We start from the raw sequence: 23,966 nt of genomic DNA on the forward strand, positions 1-23,966 counted from the left end.
AGCAGCCATTTACCATCTGAGTAACTTCGGAAGTCATTTAACTTCCCTGAGCTGAGTTTCCTCAGCAATGAAATAAGGGGTCTTTGACTCTCTTCTGTCCTCCTCAGTGTTTGACTTCTGCCAGGTGACAACCCATTAGTTATTACTGGTCAGACCTTCCTTTTGTTCTCTTTAAGCCAGAGGGCCACCTAACTCAGTCTACAATTCAGTCATAAACATTGAATCCATTGTTAAATGACAGATTGTGGAGTCTAGTTATAAAAATTATAACAAATATTTTATTTGGGAGTAAGCCAAATTCCTCCAGTAAGGAAGCCTGGCATTCAAGAGGAAATACCAAAGACTTCAGTTTGAGAAAAATAGTAGTCTTTTTTTTTTTTTTTTTTTACTAAGCATCTTCGAGAAAGCTGGGGGAAAAAATGAGTAAGTTCAGTTTGCTCTTGACTACTAACCTAAAGGTTGGCAGTTCTAACCCACCCAGTGGTACCCTGGAAGAAAGGCTTCGCGATCTGCTTCCATAAAGATTACAGCCAAGAAAACCCCATGGAACAGTTCTACTCTGTAACACATGGGGCTGCTGTGAGTCACAATCAACTTGACAGTTAACGGATTTTTTTTTTTTTTATTGTGCTTTAGGTGGAAGTTTACAAACCAAGTCAGTCCCTCATACAAAAAGCCACACACCCCCCACAGTGCACTCCCAGCTGCTCTCCCATTAGTGAGACAGCACATTCCTCCTCTCCACCCTGTATTCGCCGTGTCCATTCAACCAGCTCCTGTCCCCCTCTTTCTTCTCATCTCGCCACCAAACAGGAGCTGCCCGCATAGTCTTATGTGTCTACTTGAGCCACGAAGTTCACTCCTCACCAGCATCATTGTCTGTCTTATAGTCCAGGCCAATCCCTGTATGTAGAGTTGGTTTCGGGATGGTTCCAATCTTGGCCTGTCAGAGGGCCCGGGGACCATGACCATCAGGGTCCCTCCAGTCTCAGACCATTAAGCCTGGTGTTTTTACGAGAGTTTAAGATCTGCATCTGACTGAGTAATGGATTTTTAATAGTTGCAAGGTGTCTTAGTTTTCTAGTGCTGCTATGACAGAAATACCGCAAGTGGATGGCTTTAACAAACAAATTTATTTTCTCACACTTTAAGAGGCTACAACTCCGAATTCAGGGTGCCATCCCCAGAGGAAGACTCTCTCTCGCTGGCTGCTCCAGGGGAAGGTCCTTGTCTCTTTTCAGCTTCTATTCCTTGGCTCCTTGGTGATCATCATGTGGCCTGGCATCTATCTTCCCCCATCTCTGATTCCTTTATTCCTTGCTTAATCTGCTCTTTTAGATCTCAAAAGAGAGTGATTTAAAAAACACACGCTAATAGTGCCCCATTAACATAACACAGAAAACTCATCCTCAAATGGGATTAAAAACACAGGTACAACACGTAGTTTTGGGGGACACGATTCAATCCATAACACAAGGGTTCTTGGCTTTAATATGAGAAGTCTCAAGAGAATGTGTGTTTGGAAAATCCCAGTTAAGTAAGGTTTATAATTTTAGGTGGAAGCACCTCGGACTGGTCTAAACCATTTAGTCATTGTTTCTGTTTGAAACTATAAATGAATCTATTAAAATCTGTAAAGGAATTTTGGGATTTCTTGGAAATACGAACTATGAATTTATAAATAATTTATTTCCAATGGGATTAATTTTGTTTTTGCTTTAATCTCTGCTTTTAGAGAGCTAACCACCAACCTGAGCGACATCATACACGATACATTTTCAGAAAAAATAAAAAGTCTCAGGAGCCAAAAGTAACTAAAAAAAATTTTATTAGACACTACAAAAATTTGGATAAATCACATAGGAATAAAATATAAAGGTTAATACAAAAGTAACACAACTCCAGTCAATCCTTGTTTAAGTATATATTTAACACTGTTGAGAACTCTAGTTTATGCTAAAAACTGTAAATAAAAGTCAACCATGCTTAAACCCTAGAGGGAAAGTCAAGAGCAAACTTCCATATGCCTCGTTCTTGAGATTCACCCTTCACCCTTCTGTTCTGGAGATTTCTAGTCCCTGTGCTACTCACAAATAAGGTAACTTTTTAACAAGTTACTTTCAAATCTTACAAGTTGGATCACATTGACTTCAGTGTGAAATAATCCATTTTAGGTTAACATTCCATGGGGTGACAAATGGCGATAGATTAAGTCTCTAGGGTTGTTACACATCCTGAGAAACATTCTCCACGCTGAGAATCACGTCTGCAGGGTTAAAACGAATGCCCGCAGGGCCCAAGTCGTTTGTGATTGGCTGCTAACCCAAAGGCTAGCAGTCTGAACTCACCCAGCGGCTCTGCAGAACAAAGGCCTGGTGACCTGCTCCCATAAAGATTACAGCCAAGAAAACCTTACGGAGCAGTTCTACTCTGTAACACGCGTGGTTGCCGTGAGTCAGGATAGACTTGGTGGCAGTGGGTTTGGTTTGGAACATGCAGGTGAGGCTGCATTTTCCTCTGTAAATACAAGTGAAACTTCCTAAAAACAAAAAACAAAACAAAAAAACCCTGAGGTTTAACGTTACGTTGAACAAAATAAGTCAATCACAAATATATTTTGTATATTCTTTTATGAAATGACATGAACGGAAACTGATATTCATTAGTGGCTACCAGGGATTGGGGCGGGAGGGAGGATTCACTCTCTAGACAATAAAAAAGAATAGACACTTATTATTTTTGGTGATGGGAAAGGTAACAGAAAGAGGGTGAAGTGTTGCACAGGTAAGTGCACTTGACGAAGGTAGGTGATGTCCCGAAGATACACGTAAGAAAAAAGGACCTTTTGTTAATTGCCATGGCATATGTAATTTTGCAAACATAGCAACAACCAAAATTTGTGGGTATATGTGTATGCATGTAGGGATATGAGTATTGTTGTTAGGTGCCGTCGAGTGGGTTCCAACTCATAGCGACCGCATGTACAACAGAACGAAACACTGCCCTGTCCTGCGCCAGGCCCACAGTTGTTCTTATGCTTGAGCCCATTGTTGCAGCCACTGTGTCAGTCCACCTTGTTGAGGGTCCTCCTCTTTTTCACTGATCCTGTACTCTACCAAGCATGATGTTCTTCTCTGGGGACTGATCCCTCCTGACAACATGTCTAAAGTATGTAAGACACAGTCTCGCCATTCTTGCTTCTAAGGAGCATTCTGGTTGTACTTCTTCCAAGACAGATTTGTTCGTTCTGGCAGTCCATGGTATATTTAATATTCTTCGCCAACACCACAATTCAAAGGCAATAATTCTTCTTCTGTCTTCCTTATGCCTTATTCTTGTGAGTGTATATGGGTTTATATATAGGTATATACATATGTATATGTAGCTATGTGACTTTTGCACATATATTCAAATATCATGAAGTACATAGGGGCACGGTTACAGATACTTCTTAGACATAACCAAACACCTCTTGGGATTGGTTTTCTGGGTGTGAAGGTTTAGGACTATATTCTCATGGGACATCTTGGTCAACTGGCATAATATTGTTCATAAAGTTCATATTCTGCATTCTAGTTTGGTAAGTAGTGTCTGAGGTCTTAAAAGCTTGCGAGCGGTCATCTAAGATACAACTATTGGTTTCTACTTACCCAGAGCAAAAGAGATAGAAGGAAACCAAACAGTCAAAGAAGAAACTAGTCTACAAGACAGTTGACATGAATCAGGGCCTTATCTACCTGATGGGAGAAAGATGTGGAACAGAACCTCAACTTCTTAAAAAAAAAAATCCAGGCCTACTGGAATGGTTGAGACTGGAGGGTTCCCCAAGACTACTGCCCTGAGATATTCTTTAAACTTTCAATCGAAATTAGCCCGAGGTCACCTTTTAGCTCAATTACAGATTGGCTCACAAAATGAAGAATATCAACCGTGAGTACCGTGCTCTTAAAAAATCATCTATATGAGAATGGTCACCAATCACTTTAAAACAAAGATGAGAAGGTAAGGGGGCAGGGATACTAGACTAGTGGAACAAACAGAATGGAAATAATGCAAGTATTTACACATCATGAAGAAGGTAACCAATGTCACTGAACAGTTTGCTTAGAAATTGTTGAATGGGAACCTAAACTGCTGTGTAAACCTTCACTGAAAACACTATTTAAAAAAAAAAAAAAACAAGCTGAGGTTTACTCTGAAATAATTAGTGAGAGCACCTGCCATAATCACGAGTTATCAGATAACAGGCTGTAACCCTCCAGGCTTAGTTAAGAAAGGCAGTGGCTTACAGTAGAGACACAGCCACTAGGTGGCCCTTACAGAGAGGGACAGATTGAGGATAGCAAGATTTTGGTTCCTCCTTTTCAGTCTGGGAGCCCTGGTGGCACAGTGGTTAAACATTCAGCTGCTAAGCAAAAGGTTGGCAGTTCAAATGCACTGGCTGTTCTACTCTGTCCTATAGGATCGCTATGAGTTGGAATTGACTGGATGGCAACCGTTTTTCAGGTTCTTCGTTTAATGCAGTACTGTGTGATACTGAAGCCATTAGCTAACCACTGAACACCTGAAATGTGGCTAGTGCTGTGACTGAGGAACTGACTTTTAAATTTTGTTTACTTTAAATTTAAAAACCAATAGTCAATTCAGTTAATTGGAAAGAGTTTATGTTGGAACAATATGGGTATGTGAACCTACTTTTTCTACTGTAAATATGAAAATACACATCAAATATTCCTCGTGAAAATGTAGTGTTTGAATTAAGATGTGCTGTAAGTATAAATCTCGGAAGCTAAGCAGGGTTGGGCCTGGTTAATACTTGGATTGGGGACTGCCTGGGAATACCGGGTGCTGTAGGCCTTAGTGGAAACTTGGCGGCACAGTGGTTAAGAGCTACATCTGCTAAGCAAAAGGTTGGCAGTTCAAATCCACCAGGTGCTCCTTGGAAACCCTATGGAGCAGTTCTACTCTGTCCATTAGGGTCGCATGAGTCAGAATCTACTAGATGGCAACGCGTTTGGTTTTGATAAGTGTAAAATACCAGATTTCAAAGACTTAATTTTTAAAAAGTTAAACGTCTAAGGATTTTATATATTGACTACATATTGAGATAATATTTTTGGTATATTGGGTCAAATACAAATGTTATTTGTTAATATTCACCTGTTTCTTTTTACTTTTTCAAAATGTGGCTACTAGAAAATTTAACATTATATTTCTATTGAACAGCACTGCTTTAGAGAACTTCCATCCTTACCACATAATAAAAGCCACCAGATGCCAGAAGACAAACCCCTTCTCCCAAAGTCCTGACTGTCTTAAGTCACACTCTTCATCTTTCCTTCCCTCTGTAACACGCACATCCACCTTCCTCTAACTAGGAGAGGACTCCCCGAATGGAAGCTTCTGTCCACTGTTGCTGCACAAGGCCAGCCTGTTACTCTGTCCCACAGTGACTGTCTAGTGCTCAGGCTGGGTAATAATTGTTTATGTTTTGTTGGTGTGTCAGAGCCCCACGCTCTCCCTTACGGTGTCCATTAACCCCCGTGCCTGGGTTGAAGCCTGGGGGCCTCAGCAAAACCAAGCTCAGGAGATGGGTTAATGTGTTGGCAGAGCTGAAACAGACACCTTCCTTCTCCTCCCATTGACAGTGCTGCCTTGACACTTCTCCTTCTGGGAGTTTGTGGTTCTTACCCATTTACAACTTGAGTTATTTCCACTAGGAAAGGAGTCGGAAGCCCTGGACCTACTTGGGTCTGTGTGACAATGCAGTAGTGGGACAGGACTGAGACGTGGTGTGGTGAAGTTCAGTGCATGCCCAGTGTCAAGGGGTTTGGTTGTATGGGGACCCAGGAGGGAACCCTGAAATGTCAGGAAGAGCCAGAGGCTAGAGATTGAGGCAAGAGGGCAGCTGTGATTGATTATATTCTTGTCGCTCCTGCCAGGGTCACTCATGATATGACAACCATCCCTACCAGTCCACCCAAAAGAAAAACAAGGTTCCTCCCGAAGTGAGCTGTGCATGTAAGTTTTTTGTTTTCTTTTTAAATAAAATTATTTTGGGATAATTTTTTAGATCCACTGAAAAGTTGCGAAGATAGTACAGAGAGCTCTCATTTACCCTTTACCTAGTTTCTCCTATAGTTAACGTCTTATATGACCAGGGTACATTTGTAGAAACTAAGACATTAACATTAGTACATTACTTATAACTACAGATTTTAACCTGATTTGATCAGCTTTCCCATTAATGTCTTTTTACTGTTCCAAAATCCAATCTAGGATTCCACATTGCATTTAGCATGCAAGCGTTTTCTATATCAAGATCTATCTCCACTTAGAAATGCCTGCTTTTGATTTCTCATTAAAGTACTGGTTCTGACGTTTTCTTTTTGTGTGTGTATGAGTTATGTATAGTTCATACACAAATACAAAACTTTATTCATTCCGGGGATGCCTACCAACCAAAGACCACCAGGGACATAGTTATGGTCAAAGGTGTGTTATTATTTGCTGCAAGGAGGTAGACAGACTTCACACCGTGAGGAACCATGGGGTGTCTCAGGAAGAGGGTGTTGAGAGGGCTTGCTTGAAGGATTTGAGCTTATGTTAAATGACTTTGCGAAGGGTCCAAGGAAATGGGGGTCTGTTCTTGATTGGGTGCTGCCAGAAAGCAGGAGGAATTTAGTGCTTGAGTAGTTAAATAATTTTTATCTAGAAAGCAGGAGAAAGGAAGCAGCAGCAGTAGTCATATTAGCTGGAGAAGGGATGTTTGGTCACTTTTGTGGTTGTAGGGTCTTTGTTTTTATCTCTGTTCAGGCGTAACTAGAGTGGCCTCATTTTTTTTTCCTTCCACAAGGTCAGTCCTCCTCTGGTATTCTGTGAGGGGAATGCCTTGGTCTAGTGGAAACAACCAGGCCAGATATACCATGTATCGCCGTAAGCGCTACTTTTTTTTAACATTAAGCAAGCAATGAATTTCAAGTGTGGTGATGAAAAGTAAAAGGATATTGCTTAGCAGCTTTCCCTACTGCTAATTCCAACTTAAAGGAGCTCTGGTGGTGCAATGGTTAAGCACGGGAGAAAAGTCCTGGCGATCTGCTCCTGTGAAGATTACAGCGCAGGAAACCCTGTGGGGGCAGTTCTACTGTCATATGGGGTCACTATGTGTCAGAATCCAATGGATGACACACAAATATACTTAACAAATGTCTGGGAAGTTCTGTCTTGGTTTTTGGAGCAAAAACCCAGCTGGTGTGGATGTAGCAGGAACTCAGTATTTCTCCAGCAGTGAAGTTCACGGTGGTGACATTTTCCCACCCAGCGCTTTATCCCTGAGGCTCAGGCCAGCGGCCAAGGTGCGGGGCCGGGTGAGCCGACTTCCTCATCTCCGTGTCCCCACGCCTGCGACACGGCTGGCCCACCTTAGGCCCTCGCACTCCGAGACGCCTTTACTCCGTCTCCGCTGTTGTAAGACTGCTCCCTCGGCAAGGCTCATTTTCTTCTTTCACGGTTCTCTTCAGTTCAGGGGCCTCGTGGGCTCCTCTTCGGGTGTTCGTCAGTCAGCATCCTCCGGGAGCTGAGGCCGGCCCCTTCCCCTCCCTAAGCAGGGCTCGTGCCGGTGCCGCCGCTCCTCTACCCGCAGCAACCCAGCCGCCCAACTCCCTCGGCCGCTTTCCTGCCTGGCTCCGCCGAGGGGCCTCGGGCCCTGCCGGCCAACCATTGGCTCCGCTCTGGGCGCGTCACAATGACGCCTTCGCGGGCCCGCCCCGCCGGGGCCCCGCCCACAGGCCGAGGCGGGGCCAAGGAGCACTGCCCAGGGCATTGGGCTAGAATCCCTCGCACCGCCCCTCTGCGCGAGCCTCAGCCCCGCCCCGCGGCCTGCCGGCCAGTCGTCGGCTCGGCTCCGGACGCGTCATAATGGCGCCCGCCGCGGCACTTCCGCCCTTCCGCCTCTGCCCTGGAACTTTCGCGAGCTGAGGGTGGGGCTGAGCTAGCCGGACGGGCCCGCGGTCACGTCGGCAGCCGCTGGAAGGGCGGGGACACGGACTTCCGGGGCCGCCGCTCCCAGGAGCCCAGGGCAGGTGGCACGGCAGGGATCGGAAGCGCCTGTTGCACACGGCGCTGCGGGAGCTGTAGGCAGAGGCCCCCGCCCCCGAGCGTTAGGAGGGGTTTCCATGGTGATGGTGAACAAGCCTGAACTGCCTGGGGTGCGACTGCCCAGTGCTGCGCGTTCCACTCTCCTTTAGGTGCTCAGGAGGGACAGGCGAGGTGCCGGAGGTGGAGACTCGGAGCCCGAGGTGAGGGGCGCCCTGGGCAGGTTGCACACCCGGGGGTCGGAGACTGGGAGAACTGGGTGTGGGGGGACGGCGGAGCTGAGATCCGGGATCGCGGCAGAGGGAGCCCAGAGGGTCGGTGGCCCCAGGAGAGGAGCAGCCAGTCCATCGGTTGACGGGCTAGAGGATCCAAAAGGAAGAGCTTCTTCAGGGCGAAGGTGTCTGTTTGGGGAGTCTTGGGTGGGCGACCGTCTCTGACCCTGCAGATATGAGAGTCCCGCGCCTGCCTGCAGGGACGCCATCAAGGGCATTGGGCCCTGGTGCGAAGAGGCTCTTTATTAGTAGTAATATTTTGATAAAGCAATACATTGATATATTTCAAAAGGCACAGACTCGCACAAGGCTCTGTTTCCCAGAGCAGCCACTCTTTCATCTTCCCCCCATTTCCAGCTCCCTGAGGAAACAGTTTCAAACCTTTGAACATTTTTTACCTAAGGATTGCCCTTCTTCCCCTTGTATCGGCATCTCTTCCCTGTGCTCTTCATCAGCTTCACTAAATCTGTATACTTTGTTCTGAAAGATTCACTCACTGGTTTCTTTTGCCTCTTGGCCAAACCTTTCTGCTGAGTACCTGGGGTCAGCTTTTGTTTTTTCTTTTTTCGTTTTCTAGTTACAGCTTGAATACATTTTGCAGTGCTTCCTTTTTGACAACTCAGCTTGGAATGACCAGAATCTACCAGGTTTGTGTGGGAGTGGTTTTACGGCTTTGTCTCAGGCTTTCGTGTATTTTAATTTTGATCAAGATGTTGTGTATTTATTTGACACAAAAGATATGAAACATTTCTGGAAGATATAAAAAATACTACTTAATCTATGATCTATGAGTTTCCTACTCATTTTAAGAAATAGAACTCTATCTTTAAAACCCTTTGTGTAGCCCCAATCTTCAGAGCTCCCTCCTTTACCCGGAGGTTTCATAAACATTTTGTAGTTTTCAGTATACAACTTCCATTATGTTTCACTAGATTTATACCTAAATACTTAATATTTTTGAGCTATTGTAAACAGTATATTTTTATTTTAGTTGCCATGTTTTATTCTTAGTACATATAGTTGATTTTTGTACATTGAGGATGTATCCTACGACCTTGCTTAGCTTAGTTGTTCTAAGAGTTTTATTTATTTTGTAGATTCCTTGAATTTTCCATGTAAACAATCACACTGTTATGAATTGAGTTGTGTTCCCCAAAATATGTGTTATAAATCTTAACCTCTGCACCTGTGGTTATAATCCCATTTGGGAATGGGTTGTCTTTGTTATTTAATGAGGCAGGATTAGTGTAGGGTGTGTCTTGAGTCCATCTCTTTTGAGATATAAAAGAGATTAAACAAGAGAGCCAGCAAGCACAAATGGGGGAAGAGTGATGCCAAGCCACATGGAGATCTCCAAGGAGCCAGGAAACAAGCTGAAGAGACAAGGACCTTCCTCCAGAGCCGACAGAGAGCCTTCTCCTAGAGCTGGCACTCTGAATTTGGAATTCTAGCCTCCAAAACTATGAGAAAATAAATTTCAGTTTGTTAAAGCCATCCACTTGTGGCATTTCTATTGTAACAGCACTAGATACCTAAGATACGTACCACCTGCAAATAAAAAAAAAAAAAAGGCAGTTGTATTTTGGCCTTATCTGCATGAATTTTATTTCTGTTTCTTCCTTTATTTTGCCGACTAGGACTTCTAGTATTATGTTGAATAAGAGTACTGAGAGTGGACATCCTTGCCCGGTTCGTAATCTTGGAGGAAAGCGTGCAGTTTTTCAGTATTAAGTATGATATTACTGTAGTTTTTTGTAGATAACTTTTAACCAAGTTGAAGTGGTTTCCCTCTATTCCTAATTTGCCAAGAGTTTTTTTTTTTTTTTTTGGCCTTTTCTGCATCAGTTAATATGATCGTATGATTTTCCTTTTTAGCCTTTTGATGTAGTCATTGAATTGATTTTCCAATGTTGAACCAGCCTTGCAAACCTGGAGTAAACTTTACTTGGTCATGGTGCGTAACTTATGTATATATAAAAAATACATATATATTATTGAATAATTGTTAATATTTTAGTGAGAATTTTTGTATTTATATTCATCGCAGATGCTTGTGTTTTTCTTCTCTTGGCTATCTTTTCTGGTTTGGGTATCAGGGTAATACTGGCATCATTAAATGAATTAGAGAGTGTTTCCTCCTTTACTGTCTTCTGGAAAATGTTGTATAGAACTGGCTTAATTCTTTAAACATTTGGTGTAATTCTTCACTGAAACTGTCTAGATCTGGAGATTTTGGGGGAAGTTTTTATACTACAAATCCAATTTCTTTTATAGTTATGAAAAACAAAACAAAAAACCCGTTGCCGTTGAGTCATTTCCAACTCATAGCAACCCCATAGGACAGAGTAGAACTGCCCCATAGGGTTTCCAGTGGGCAGCTGGTGAATTCGAAGTGCTGACCTTTTGGTTAGCAGCTGAGCTCTTAACCACTATGCCTTAATGGTCATAGGACTTTTCAAATCATCTATTTCATGTTTGGTGAGTTGTGGTAGTACTATTTTCAAGAATTGGTACATTCGTCAAAGTTGCCAATTTATGTGTGTTCATAGTTTTCCCATATTACCCTTTGATGTTGTTTGCGAAAATCAAGATTTTTCATTTTTTTTTTTTGAATAATTTTCAGCCCCACACTTCCCTGTGGGACTTAAATAACATGAATGTTAGATCTGTTGTTATAGACCCACAGTTTCTTGAGGCTCTATTCATTTTTTCCATCTGTTTTCTGTCCTGCAAATTAGGTAATTTCTACTAGTTATCTTCAAGTTCGGAAACCCTGGTGGCGTAGTGGTTAAGTGCTACGGCTGCTAACCGAAGGGTCGGCAGTTCAGATCCACCAGGCGCTCCTTGGAAACTCTATGGGGCAGTTCTACTCTGTCCTATAGGGTCGGTGTGAGTCAGAATCGACTTGACGGTACTGGGTTTGGTTTTGGTTTTTGATCTTCAAGTTCACTGATTTTTTTCCTCTGTTGGCTCCATTCTGCTTTGGGGCCAATCTTGTGAGTTTTTATTTTGGTAATTGTATTTTTCAGTTGTAGAATTTCCATTTGGTTCTCCTTTAAATTTTCTGTTGCTTTGCTGAGTCATTCTGTTTTTTCATTTGTTTCAAGCATGTTCATAAGTACTCGATGACTTTTTTTTTTTTTTTTTTGCAGTGGCTGCTTAAAAATCCTTGTCAGATATTCCAGCGCTTTGGTGTTGATGTCTGTTGATTTTCTTTCATCATCCCAGTCAATATTTTTTAGTTCTTGGTATGACAAGCTATTTTTTTTTTTTTTCTTATTGGATCCAGGATATCCTGGATATTGCAAGACCTTGGCTCTTAATCTCCTGTTTTCAGCAACTTTCCTCTGACCCAGTGCCAGCAGGGCAAGAGAAGGGCCACCTCATTACTGCCAGGTGTGGATGGAAGCCCAGGTTCTCCACTCAGCCTCTGTTGACAATATGGGGACAGAGCGGAATGCCTCAATAGCAGTAGGCCACAGTATATGTTCAGGTGCCATAGTAGGCCCTCAATGACAGCACCTTGGCTGGGAGGGTGAGGTGTGCCTTGTAGCCCAGCAAGAGTGGATGGAAGTCTAGACTTTGTATTAAGTCTTTGCTAATGTTATGGATTTAATTGTGTCCCTGCAAAATATGTATTGTAAATGCTAAACCCCTATACTTATGGTTATAATCCCTTTTCAGAGTGGGTTTTCTTTGCTGTTAATGAGGCAGTATTAGTATAGGGTGTGTCTTAAGTCAGTTTCTTTTGAGATATAAAAAGAGCAGATTGTGCAATGCATAAAGCAAGGAAGCACAGATGGAGGAAGACAGATGCCATACCAAATGAAGATCTCCAAGGAACTGAGGAATAGAAGCTGAAAAGACACAGGGACCTCCCCAGAGCAGTGAGATGCTTCCCTTAGAATTCCCCTAGAATTCAAACTTCTAGCCTTCTAACTGTAAGAAAATAAATTTGTTTGTTAAAGTCGCCCACTTACGGAATTTGTTACAGCAGCACAAGATAATGAAGACAGCTAACATGGGTGAGGGCGGGAATCAGTTCTTCTCCATGAAGTTTGGGTGGAGTAGGGTGGTTATTTCTCAAAGTTCTCTGTCTTGCTAGACTGCCCCTTTCCTTGTCCTTGACCAGAGAGAACAGGCTTTCCTTAGGCTTTTTTGACCTGCACCTATTGATGTTTCCAGGCCGTTGGCTTCTCTAACACGTAGTATGGGATATATACGAGGCAAAAAGAACCGAGGGAGCGCAGCACCATGTTCTTCCTCAGGTCCCAGGCTGATCTGCTTTTTCTTTCCACCTTTCAGAGCCTCGTTATCTACAATGTCCAGGGTTTATATCTGTACTTGGTAGAAGGAATATGAAGTACTGTTTATCTTGTCCTAAACTGGAAGTCTTGCCTTCATTTTTTTTTAAGACCATCACCAGTTTACTTGCCTTCGTTTTTGAAAGATGTTTTTGTTCTCTATAAAATTCTACTTTGATAGTTTTCTTCCTTCGGTACTGTAAAGATGTCACTCTTTTTTATTCTTGCTTGTATTTTTTCTAATGAGAAACCTGATGTCATCCTTATCTTTGTTCTTTTATGTGTAACGTGTTTTTTCTGGTTAGTTTAAGACTTTTTTTTTTTTTTTTAAGAAATTTCGTTATATGTTCTTTGATACAGTTGTCTTTTGTTTAAGGTTTGGTGAGTTTCTTGGAAGTATAGGTTTATGGTTTATATTAAGTTTAGAAAGTTTTAGGCTATTATTTCTTCAAATTTTTTTTGTTTCTCCCCGTCCCCTTCTTCAGGAGCCCCAATTACCTATATATTAAACTGGTTGTCCTCATACTACTGCAGTGCGATGGATAGCTGCGTGGCCTTTCTCACCATCATTTGGTAACTCCCCCCGCAGATGATTGGCGGGATTGAGCAGATAGGGTAATTGTGTGCCACCGAGGGATTGGTCAGTTTTGCCATCCCACTGGGCTTGAGGTGAGCCATCCCAGAGGCAGGAGAGAGAGGATCCCACCACCACCAAGGAAGAGCAACCAGGAGCGGAGATTGCATCCTTTGGACACGGGATCCCTGGGCTGAGAAGCTCCTGGAACCAGGAGACAGAGAGTAAGCTGTAACCCTGAAGACAGCAAAAAGTGGTGGCAGGAGAGACCAGCAGGAGACCAAGCAGTGGGCGTCCTGGCCCATGGAGTGAGAAAGCTGAGTGCCCGGGGTGCCTTTGGGGACTTACTGGCAGGGCGTGAAAGAGCTTTATAACGCCTGCCTGAGAAGGGCAGAGGCCTAGGGCCGGAGGGAGGCGTGCCTGTGAGCACAGCTGAAACGAGGCAGTCCTGATGGAGGAACTGTATCCTGAGTGTTCCTGAGCCTGAGTTTGCACCTGTTGCTTCCCTAATAAACTCTATAATTGTCAGTATTGTCTGTGAGTTCTGTGTGGCCATCGCAATGATCCAGCAGAGAGAGTTGTGGGTGGGGCAGTTGGTGTCAGAATTGGTAAAGTTGGAGGAGAGAGGAGGTGTTTGACCTCTGCTTCATAGGTATCAGCCTTGGGCTGTAGATTGTGATTTTCCTACCTGCCTCATGAAGTTAGAGGTCAAGTGCTGCCCCCAAGCTGGTTTTACGCTACTCACGGATATGTTTTTGGATTTTTTCCCCCATGTTTCATTTTGAAGAAATGAACTTGGTTGCCTTCAAGTTCAACAATCTGTTCTGTAATTTTTAATCTACTGTTTATCCCAGCTTGTGTATTTTTAATTTCTGACATTGTAGCTTTTATTTTTAGAAGATCAGTTTGGGTCTCCCATGTCCTTACTTTCTGAACATACAGAATATAGTTACGATAACTCCTGTTATGTCCTTTTTCTGCTAATTCTAATATCTGTGTCAGTTCTGGTTCAGTTTTAATTCATCGATATTCTCCTCATTGTAGGTCATGTTTTCTTGCCAGTTTGTATGCTTGATAATCTTCTATTGAATGTTAGACATTATGACTTATTTTTGTATTCCTATAAATCTTTTTTATATAAATCTTCAGGGCTATAATTAAGTTACTTGAAAACAGTTCGGTCTTTATCAATTTTTGTCTTTGATTTGTTAGGCAGGTTCAGAGCATTGCTCTGTATCTTAGTTATCTAGTGCTGCTATAACAGAAATACTACAAGTGGATGGCTTTAACAAAGAGAAATTTACAGTCTCACAGTCTAAGAGGCCAGAAGTCCAAGTTCAGGGTGCCAGCTCCAGGGGAAAGCCCCCTCACTTTGTTGGATCTGAGGGAGGGTACTTGTCATCAGTCTTTCCTGGTTGAGGAGTTTCTCAGCACAGGGACTCCAGGTCCAAAGGACGTGCTATTCTTCTGGCTCTTGTTTCTTGGCAATATGAGTTTCCCAGGTCTCTCTGCTTGCTTATCTCTTTTATATCTCTAAAGAGATTGATTTAGGACACAACCTAATTTTGTACATTGAGTTCTGCCTCATTAACATAGCTGCCTCTAATCCTGGCTCATTAACATCATAGAGGTAGGATTTACAACACATAGGAAAATCACATCAGATGACAAAATGGTGGACAGTCACACGATACTGGAAATCATGGCCTAGCCAAGCTGATGTATGTTTTGGGGGGACACAATTCAATCCATAACACTCAGTTTAGGGTTAATTACTCCCCACTACTGAAGCAAGATCTTATATATTCTACTTAATGGCCCATGAATTATGAATTTTTTCTCTCTGACGGGTAGGCACAGACACTATTTCAGGTTCCCTGTGAGTGCCAGGCATTGCTTCCGCTAATACTTTTGGGTAATTCTTTCCTGGAACCTAGGTAATTTCTTTACACGCACATGCTGATCAATATTCCGCTGAATACTCAAGGGCGACCTCTGCAGATTATGAAGGTCCTCTCTCTCTAGCGCTCTGTCCTGTGAACTCTAGCTGCCTCTCCTAGACTCTCAACTCCATTTCCTAACTTTGGGAGTCTTCCAGGCTCTGTCTCTAATTTGTCTTCCTGACAGCGGGAATACTCTGTCAAGCAGTAAACTGGGGCGATTGTAGGGACTCATTTGTTTGCCATCTCCTGGGGATTACTGCCCTTTGTTGCCTCATGTCTAGTGTTCTGAAAACTGTTATTCCTTATATTTTGTTGATTTTTGTTTTATTGTTTCATATGAGAAGTTTAATCTGGTGCTTGTTACTACATCTTTCACTGAGGGGAATGTCCTCCATATTTTATTTTTATATAAATCTGTATCTATTTTTTCTAATTTGGACCTCAGGTGCATAGTGGTGAGTAAATTTTTTCTTAATTTTATAACACTCGGGTCCATTTTGTTATATATTTGCTCCCGGGAAATGCCCATTTCCTACTTCCATTCCCTGAACCCGTAGGCAGCAATTCTAATGGGATGTATTTTATGTATCCTTTTATTTATATGTGAACTTGTAAAATGTATAATTTATTTTCTGAGCCTTTGTTTGCAGTGCAAATACGTAATACTCTGCTGGTGAATTTTTTTGTTCTTTTGTCACCCAGCACAGTGTTCTCCCATCTAATCATGTTGCTCTGTGCATATTTATTTCCTTCAAACTGATCCTGATGCTTGTTCGCCTGCCAGCTTTCACTTAGGAGGATTTCTCCTGGGCATATTCACAGAAGGGGATCACTTGGTCACATGTTACACGTGTGCCTATCCCATCTCCTCCTACTTGGTGTCTCTCACATGGGAATCCTTTACAGCCTTAATTGTAGAATTTTATTTTAAAATATATATGTTAATTTAGTCTTAGCAATATATAAATGTTTTCCATCACAGTTGTGTATACCACATCTCTTAGAATTAGTTTTTTGTTTTGCGAGATACATCCTTCAATAATCCTGAAAAATAGTGGTCGTGGGTAAAACAAATCTGCGCTTAGGCCTTATACTTGGTTTTTTTCCTATCTAATTGAAAATTTTAGGATCAAAATTATATGCCCTTGGCATGTGGAAGTCATTGCTCTCTTGCATTCTTATAAACATCGCTGCTGACCTGATTGTGGTTCCTTTCCAGAGCTGTAAATCTGATTTTCAACCCGTGGTTTAAAATGTTCAGATATGTTAATCACTCATTTTTACTTTAACCAAAATTTGTTATAAAGGTAGAGCCAGGTAGTTGCTCTCGACCACAAGGTTCCAAGGGTAATTACTTTATTTGTTTTGTTAATTAAAACGTAGTAATTAAGGCCATAGGCAGTGAGAAGGTTTGCTCGTCAAGGTGAAATTCAACTTTTATCAGCAACAATCCTATGTATCTCCTCCCACAAACAAGTCAGCAGCTATTCATGGTTAAGTGTAAGGGTTTTCTTCGTAATTGACAATTACAGTTATTCTCACAGAGAAGTTCTTTTTAATCAATTTACCAATTTTTATCTTGACAGTATATGAAATAAATATAAATCTAATCAGAAAGCACCTTTGCCCTAACCTGACTAATATTTATATTCCTGGAATGTTCAAGGCAACTGGATTATACACATGTTCCTGCTTTAGTAATATACATATAATCTATGGACTCATTTTTCTCCAGTTCGGAGAAATTATCCTACTGTTTCAGGGTGTACTGCCCCAGATTCATCTCTCTTTTCTTTTCTTCTGGAACATACTGTCGATGGCTATTAGAAATTGTAACTTGGCCCTTTAAAAATAAAAACCACACTCTTTCCTTTTCCACTGTATTCTGCAGCATTGACTGGGTCTCCCGCCTCACCGTGTCAGTCTCCCAATTTCCCCCCCTTTCTGCTATTGCGTTAATACTATCAGCATTTTTCCCCCCACATTTTGACACTTTTTAATATGTGATAATCCCGGTTTGTTCTTTTTCATAAAAGATGTTACTTCTTTTACAGGTGTCTTATCCCCTCTTATTTCTCTGAATATATTAGATATATATCTTTTACAGTCCCCTGCTGCTCTGTTGGTTTAGTTTTCATCCATGGTAGCTTTTGGCCTTTCAGTTGGGTGACACTTTTTGGGTGTTGGCTTTTCTCTCATGTTGTATACACATTTTTCTTTTTGAGGGTCCTGGCTGGCCTGACTCTAAGTATTCTTTTTCGTGTGTGGAATTAAATGGATTTATACCGTTCTTTCTTTTTTCTCTTTTTGTAATTTAGATGAAGGTTTACAGAGCAAACTAGTTTCTCATTAAACAGTTAATACACGTATTGTTTTGTGACATTGGTTGCCAACCCCACATCATGTCGACACTGTCCTCTTTTCAACCTTGGGTTCCTCATTACCAGCTTTCCTGTCCCCTCGCCTTCTAGTCCTTGCCCCTGGGCTGCTGTGCACATTTAGTCTCATTTTGTTTTATAGGCCTGCGCAATCGTTGGCTGAAGGGTAAACCCCAGGCTTGACTTTATTACTGAGCGAAAACGATGTCTGGGGGCCATACTCTCAGGGTTTCTCCGGTCTCAGGCCAGCAAGCCCGGCCTTTTTTTGTGAGTTAGAATTTTGTTCTACATTTTTCTCCAGTTTTGTCAGGGACCCTGTATTCTGATCCTGTCAGAGCAGTCAGTCGTGGCAGCCAGGCGCCATCTAGTTGTGCGGGACTTAGCCTGGTGGAGGCTGTGGTAGTTGTGGTCCATCAGTCCTTTGGACCAGTCTTTCCCTGTGTCTTTGGATTTCCTCACTCTCCCCTGCTCCAGATGTGGTGACGCCAGCGGAATATGTTGGCTGCCCACAAGCTTCCAGGACCCCAGATGCACTCACCAAAGTAGAAGGTAGAACATTTTCTTTATAAACTATGCCAGTTGAGCTAGATGTTCCTGGAGTCCATTGTCCCCACGGCTCTTAGCCCAGTAATTCAGTCCCTCAGGGAGTTTCAGTGTGTTTATGGCACTTATGAACTTGCCTTGGGCAAATTGTGCTGGCTTTTCCAGTATTGTACTGTCTTACCCTTCACCAAGGTTACCACTTATCTATTGCCTATTTAGTGTTTTTCCTGACTCCAGTGTCCTTACGTGTTGATAGTAGAATGGAGCATGTAGTCTGGGTGAGTGAGTGCTAAGAGACAGTGTACTGGCATGGGATTCCTGGGGTATCCTGGCAGCTTGGGGGTATTACCCTGCACACCTGGTCACTCTCACAGTGCCAGCCTGGGAGTAAGCAGATGACTGCATTCCAGTCCTCCAGGCACAAGGAGGAGGGAACCTGAGAGCTCAAACTCTCCCTGGAGCTTCTTGCGTTTTCTCAGCTGCCATCGCCTGCAGGGTGCTGGACTATGGTCATTTCACCTTCCTTGAATTCTTCAAAATTCCATGTCCACTGGGGGTGACTCTTCTCATTTTCCAGTGATACACATATATAGTTTTAAAATATCTTGTGATTTCTAAGGATTTTTTTCAGAGGGGCTATGCAGTGTGTGCTCCAAGTGCCATTTTGATTCAGTTCAGTTGTGCACAGTCCCTCTGGGTAACGTTAGTTGGTACCTGCGGGTGGAAGTTGGGGTGGTTCTATAAGCTTTGGAGTAAGAGAGACCTGGGATTGAATCTCAGCTCTCAAACGTATTTGGTATGTTTCTTAAAGTCTTTTATTTAATTCTGTTCATCCTTACCTTCCTTGTTTGGAAAATGGGAAAAATAATACTACACGTTCTTGTTAGAAATATTAATGATGTAGTTTTTACTTTTTTTTAGCCACAGAAAGCTGTACACCAGGCTGGTTTGATGCCCGACCTGTCAAGTCTACATGTGCTGGGTCCCCACAGAGACGAAGGATTTGTGGTCCTGCTTGCCTTGATAATTACCTCAGTGCTGAAGATGTGGAGAGTTGCCTCTCTGATTACCGAATTCAGGATGGGGCATCAGACGTTCATTTTTTTCTACACCAGAGAAGGCAGGTGGAGTGCTGAGGCTTCGTTTAAACTCTAGTCAGAAGATATATCAAATGGCCCTGAAAAAGGCAGAGAAACCACAGCACACGGATTTATTGAAGTGTTCAGGTCATGTGGAACTAAAGTGGATTGGACGTTGAAGCACAGTGATGCGTATAGTATTTGTGAGAACCAGCATATGTTGATACTGCTAGTTTTCTAGAAAAACACCACTTCTTTCAGTCTAACATTACAGGTAACCGAGGAACAGTGAGCAGCTGTTCTTACAGAAGTGGTAGCCGTGTAACCAGTTTACATCAGAAGCTTATGAAATCAGTATTTTTCAAAAAATTCCTGTTCAGTATTTTGTAATGTAAACATTTCTCTTGCCTTTTGAGCTTATTTCAACTTAATATATTGATATCATAGTGGCGTACCTCAGAAGAAGCCCAGGTGCTGCAGTCGTTAAGTGCTCGGCTGCTAACCGAAAGGTCGGTGGCTTGAACCCACTAGTGGGTCCACAGGAGAAGAGACCTGGTGATCTGCTCCCGTGAGGATTACAGCCTAAGAAACCCTATGGGGCAGTTGTAGTCTGTCATATAAGGTCGCTATGAGTCAGAATCGACCCCATAGCGCACACACAAATGAAGTGTACCTCAGGAGCAATGTGTCTGTGTTAATTTAATTTCATTTATGTTAAATATGGCTTTTATGCCATGTCCTGAATACATCTAAGAGACATGCTTTTTTTTCAAAAAATTCAGTTAAAGGTGCTAAATCCATAATTCTAAAAACATTTGGCATGTTTGTTAATGCTAGTTTTAAAAATCTATAATTCTTTAAGGTAAGTATAAGATTTTACAACACTAACTTTGAAAAATTAAGATATCCTAATAGTAGAGGGTTTGGCCTTTGTGGTTTTTTTTAATAGTAGAAGGTTTGGTCTTTGTGCTTATATGAAATTGTGAAGTCTTGATTTAAACCTCTCTTTTACGGTCATATTATTTTAGGTTTATTTTGGTAAGTAAACCTTTAATAAATTTTTGCAATCGAGGTAAATTGTCTTTCACAGAAGGACTCACAGGACTCAGCATACAGTTGTACTCACAGCTGAGATTTGTTACAGTGAAAGGATACAAAGCAGAATCAGTAAAGGGAAGCTGCCCAGTGGATGAAGTCCAGAGGGAACCAGACACAGCTTTCAGAAGTCCCCCTCCGTGGAGTCACCCAGGCAGCGCTCAGTTCCCCTAGCAACAAGTGTGACAAGTGTGAAGCGTTGCCTACCAGGGAAGTTCACCTGAAGCTCGGTCAGAGAGGCACGTAGCACCGAGTGACGACGACAATCACTGAAGTCCCAGACTCAGGAGAGCAGCTGTTCAGCACGACCCGCAGTGTTTGTATAAACAGTTTGGCCCAGTGAGCCACTCGTATCATTTAGGGAAAGTTTTATGTCATTGTTGGGGACCGTTCTCAGATACCTGCCAAGGACCATCCTTCTTGCAAGCAGGCCTTTCCAAGGATAGCTGTCTCAGGCCTGCCATGTTAACTCTTTCAGGAACAAACATAAGGAATAAATGCACCAATTAAATGACAGCAATTGTCAGAACGGATTAAAAAAAATGATCCAACTATATGCTGTCTGGAAGTTACATGTATGTAGGCGAGGAAAGGAAGTAATACCCATCAGAATAGCTGACGTGAAAAATGGTGATAACACCACATGCTGATGCAGATGTCAGGAACCTAGATCCCTCGTAAAAATGGCTTAGCCACTCTGGAAAGTAGTTCGTCCATTCCTTAAGAAACCAAACAGGCATTTACCATATGATAAATTGAACTTTTGGGCATTTATTCTAGAAAAATGAAAATCTGTGCTTACACAAAAACTCTACACAAATGTTTATAGCAGTTTTTATTCATAATAGCCCAAAACTGGAAACAACCTCAGATGCCCCTCAGTGGGTAAATGACTGTCTTAGTCTGGGTTCTCTAGAGTTGTAAAACCAGTGAAGCTTATATAGGTATAAAAAAAAGTATGGAGAGAGAAATTTACTTCAAGGAAATGGCTCATGCAATTATGAGGACTGGCAAGTCCCAAATCTGTGGGTCAGGCAACAGGCGGAAGACCTCTGCTGGCTCACAGGGTTGCAGGGGCTGACAAACCTACAATCCGCAGGTCAGGTGACAGGCTGGAGGCCTCTGCTGGCTCACAGGGTTGCAGGGGCTGATGAACTTACAATCCGCAGGTCAGGTGACAGGCTGGAGGCCTCTGCTGGCTCACATGATTGCAGGGGCTGATGAACCTACAATCCGCAGGTCAGGTGACAGGCCGGAGGCCTCTGCTGACTCACATGGTTGCGGGGGCTGACGAACCTACAATCTGCAGGTCAGGTGACAGGCCGGAGGCCTCTGCTGGCTCACGTGGTTGCGGGGGCTGACGAACCTACAATCCGCAGGTCAGGTGACAGGCCGGAGGCCTCTGCTGGCTCACATGGTTGCGGGGGCTGACAAACCTGCAATCCGCAGGTCAGGTGACAGGCTGGAGGCCTCTGCTGGCTCACGTCCCAAGAACCAGAGGCTAGATGAAGAGGAGATTGCAGGGTGAGAGGGAGAGTGAGCTTTGCCAGAACATCCATTTATATACCGGAGGCAGGCCATGCCCCCAAAAAACTCCTCTTCCAGCTGATTGGCTGCTCACGTCAGATCACAAAAGGGAAGGTGATTACATAGTGCTTGCCAAGCCACCGAGAATCAGCCTAGCCAACCTGCCACATAACATGAACCATCACAATGACTAAACAAACCACGGTGCTTACCAACTGTGGAATATACTCAGCAATAGCTACTTGGATGGACCTTCAAGGAATTATGCTGAATGAAAAAAGCCGATCTCAAAAGGTTCCATCTTGTATGATTCCATTTATGTATCATTACAGAGAACAGGTTAGTGGTTGCCAGGGTTAGGCATGGGTATGTGTGTGAGGGCGATAACATGAGGGAGCATTGTGGTGATAGGACAGTTCCGTATCGTGATTACAGTTGTTACACGAATCTATGTGTGATAAAATCGCATGAGCTAAACACACACAAATGAGTTCTTGCAAAACTGATGAAATCTGAATAAACTTGTTGGATTGTATCAATTTCAATTTCCTGATTCTGGTGTTGAACTAAAGCTATTCAGGGAAAACTAAATGAAAGGTACTTTGGATCTCTCAGTATTCTTTCTTACAACTGTATATACATCTGTAATTATTTCATAATAAAAAAATTAAAAAAAGATGTGCAAGAATATCCAAGACAAATTTGAGAAGAATGCTGAGGGTGACTTACTATGAAATTGTTAAAATATTAAGGCAAACTAAAGTGTGGTATTTGTTCAGTGGTAAAAACTAAGGTTTTAATGAGTCCAAAAATAGATTGTTGCATATAATAGAATTTATAATAGAAACATTTTAAATCATCTGGAAAATTACTGTATAACCAATGTCTGAGAACATTTCAGTTTCCAGGGGAGAGGTCTTTGAAGTGACTAGGAGAGTAAGGAAAGATAAGTACTGTTCAGCATGAGCGACAGTTAATACTAGGAGCAGAAAGAAATCAAAGATACAGTCAGGGTTGGAAATCTGGGTAAGTGGTTAACACAGTCCTGCACGTCACGTGTCACCCGGAAAATGTAGACGATAATCCGTTATCTAATGTGGGATTTAAGAGTGATGCAGTTTAGTTTTTTTTTTTTTTTTTTTAGGTGACAGTTAACATAGCAAGTTAGGTTCTGAATTAACAGTTTTTACACAATTTGTTCCATGACATTGGTTATATTTTTCACAATGTGTCAATGTTCTCTTATTTCCATTTGTAGTTTAAATTTTAGGTTTTCTGATTATTTTGTGAAACCCATGAGAATAAAGCCTGAGAATGCTTATTTCTGCCCCCTGCCCCCCCGCCCCCGAATTTGTATTATCCTATAAGCCTTTCAGGGCAGCTTCGTCTGTTCTTAGAAAAATAATAAAGCATTTGGAATACCGTGCAGCCCCAGTCTGGAGGCCAGTGTGGTCTCCATGATCTTCCCCTCGGTGCTGTGGTAGACCAGGAGGAAGGTGACCCAGATACTGCAAAACGCCACCGTGCTGGACATTGGAAACTTGGCTTTGTTGAAGGAGTCAGGCAGACTCGGCTAGGAAGACTACCTTGAAGCTCCCCAAGGCCAAAGAGCCCAGGTAGCCCAGGCCACTGTAAAAGGCAGGATGGGGTGCTTATTGCATTCAGTGAGGATGCGGCCAGGCTCCAAGTACAGGTCTGTGTTAAACGGGGAGCAACTTGGATCAGGAAGCAGATGGCGATGCTCATTAGGTGTCCCCCGTGCCAAACACTCTCACGCTTGTCCCTGGTGGCGTGGCCTTAAAGGCCAGAACCACAGTGTTGGTTTTAGCCAAAATGGTAGAAATACCCATGGCAAAATACTACTACAGATGTCCTTTGCTGTAGGATGCAGGTGGCTCTTGGGAGAAGGAGCAGAGGGAACACAGGATGATGGAGATAAGCAGGATGAAACAGAGTTTGGTAATTGGCCTTGACTGCGGGAGTACCTGGGTGCTTCACAGAGACCCTCAAACCTACAGCTGTGAGGACAGAGAAGCAAAGATCTGCTCAGGCCAATGTCATCCTAAAAGGGTCTTCAAAGGCCAGGAGGTAGTGATCTTATTATTTGGATTTTGATCCTCTGGACACTTCCCACACTGATGTGTATCAGAGAGAAAA

General features: G+C 42.7%; 1 long non-coding RNA gene across 3 annotated transcripts; it reads left to right on the forward strand.

Annotated features, from left to right (window-relative positions):
- The first annotated feature begins 7,957 nt into the window (after positions 1 to 7,957).
- Positions 7,958 to 22,348, forward strand: LOC135227951 (uncharacterized). Of its 3 annotated transcripts, XR_010318149.1 has the most exons (4): positions 8,304 to 10,097; positions 10,242 to 10,320; positions 11,519 to 11,614; positions 19,030 to 22,348. It is a non-coding gene; the product is annotated as an uncharacterized LOC135227951 (long non-coding RNA). The 3 variants fall into 3 exon arrangements; XR_010318148.1 differs by lacking the exon at positions 11,519 to 11,614; XR_010318147.1 differs by lacking the exons at positions 8,304 to 10,097; positions 10,242 to 10,320; positions 11,519 to 11,614 and adding an exon at positions 7,958 to 8,297.
- The last annotated feature ends 1,618 nt before the right edge of the window (positions 22,349 to 23,966 follow it).

The sequence above is a fragment of the Loxodonta africana genome, chromosome 16 (genome assembly GCF_030014295.1).
Source record: "Loxodonta africana isolate mLoxAfr1 chromosome 16, mLoxAfr1.hap2, whole genome shotgun sequence".
Taxonomy (NCBI): domain Eukaryota; kingdom Metazoa; phylum Chordata; class Mammalia; order Proboscidea; family Elephantidae; genus Loxodonta; species Loxodonta africana.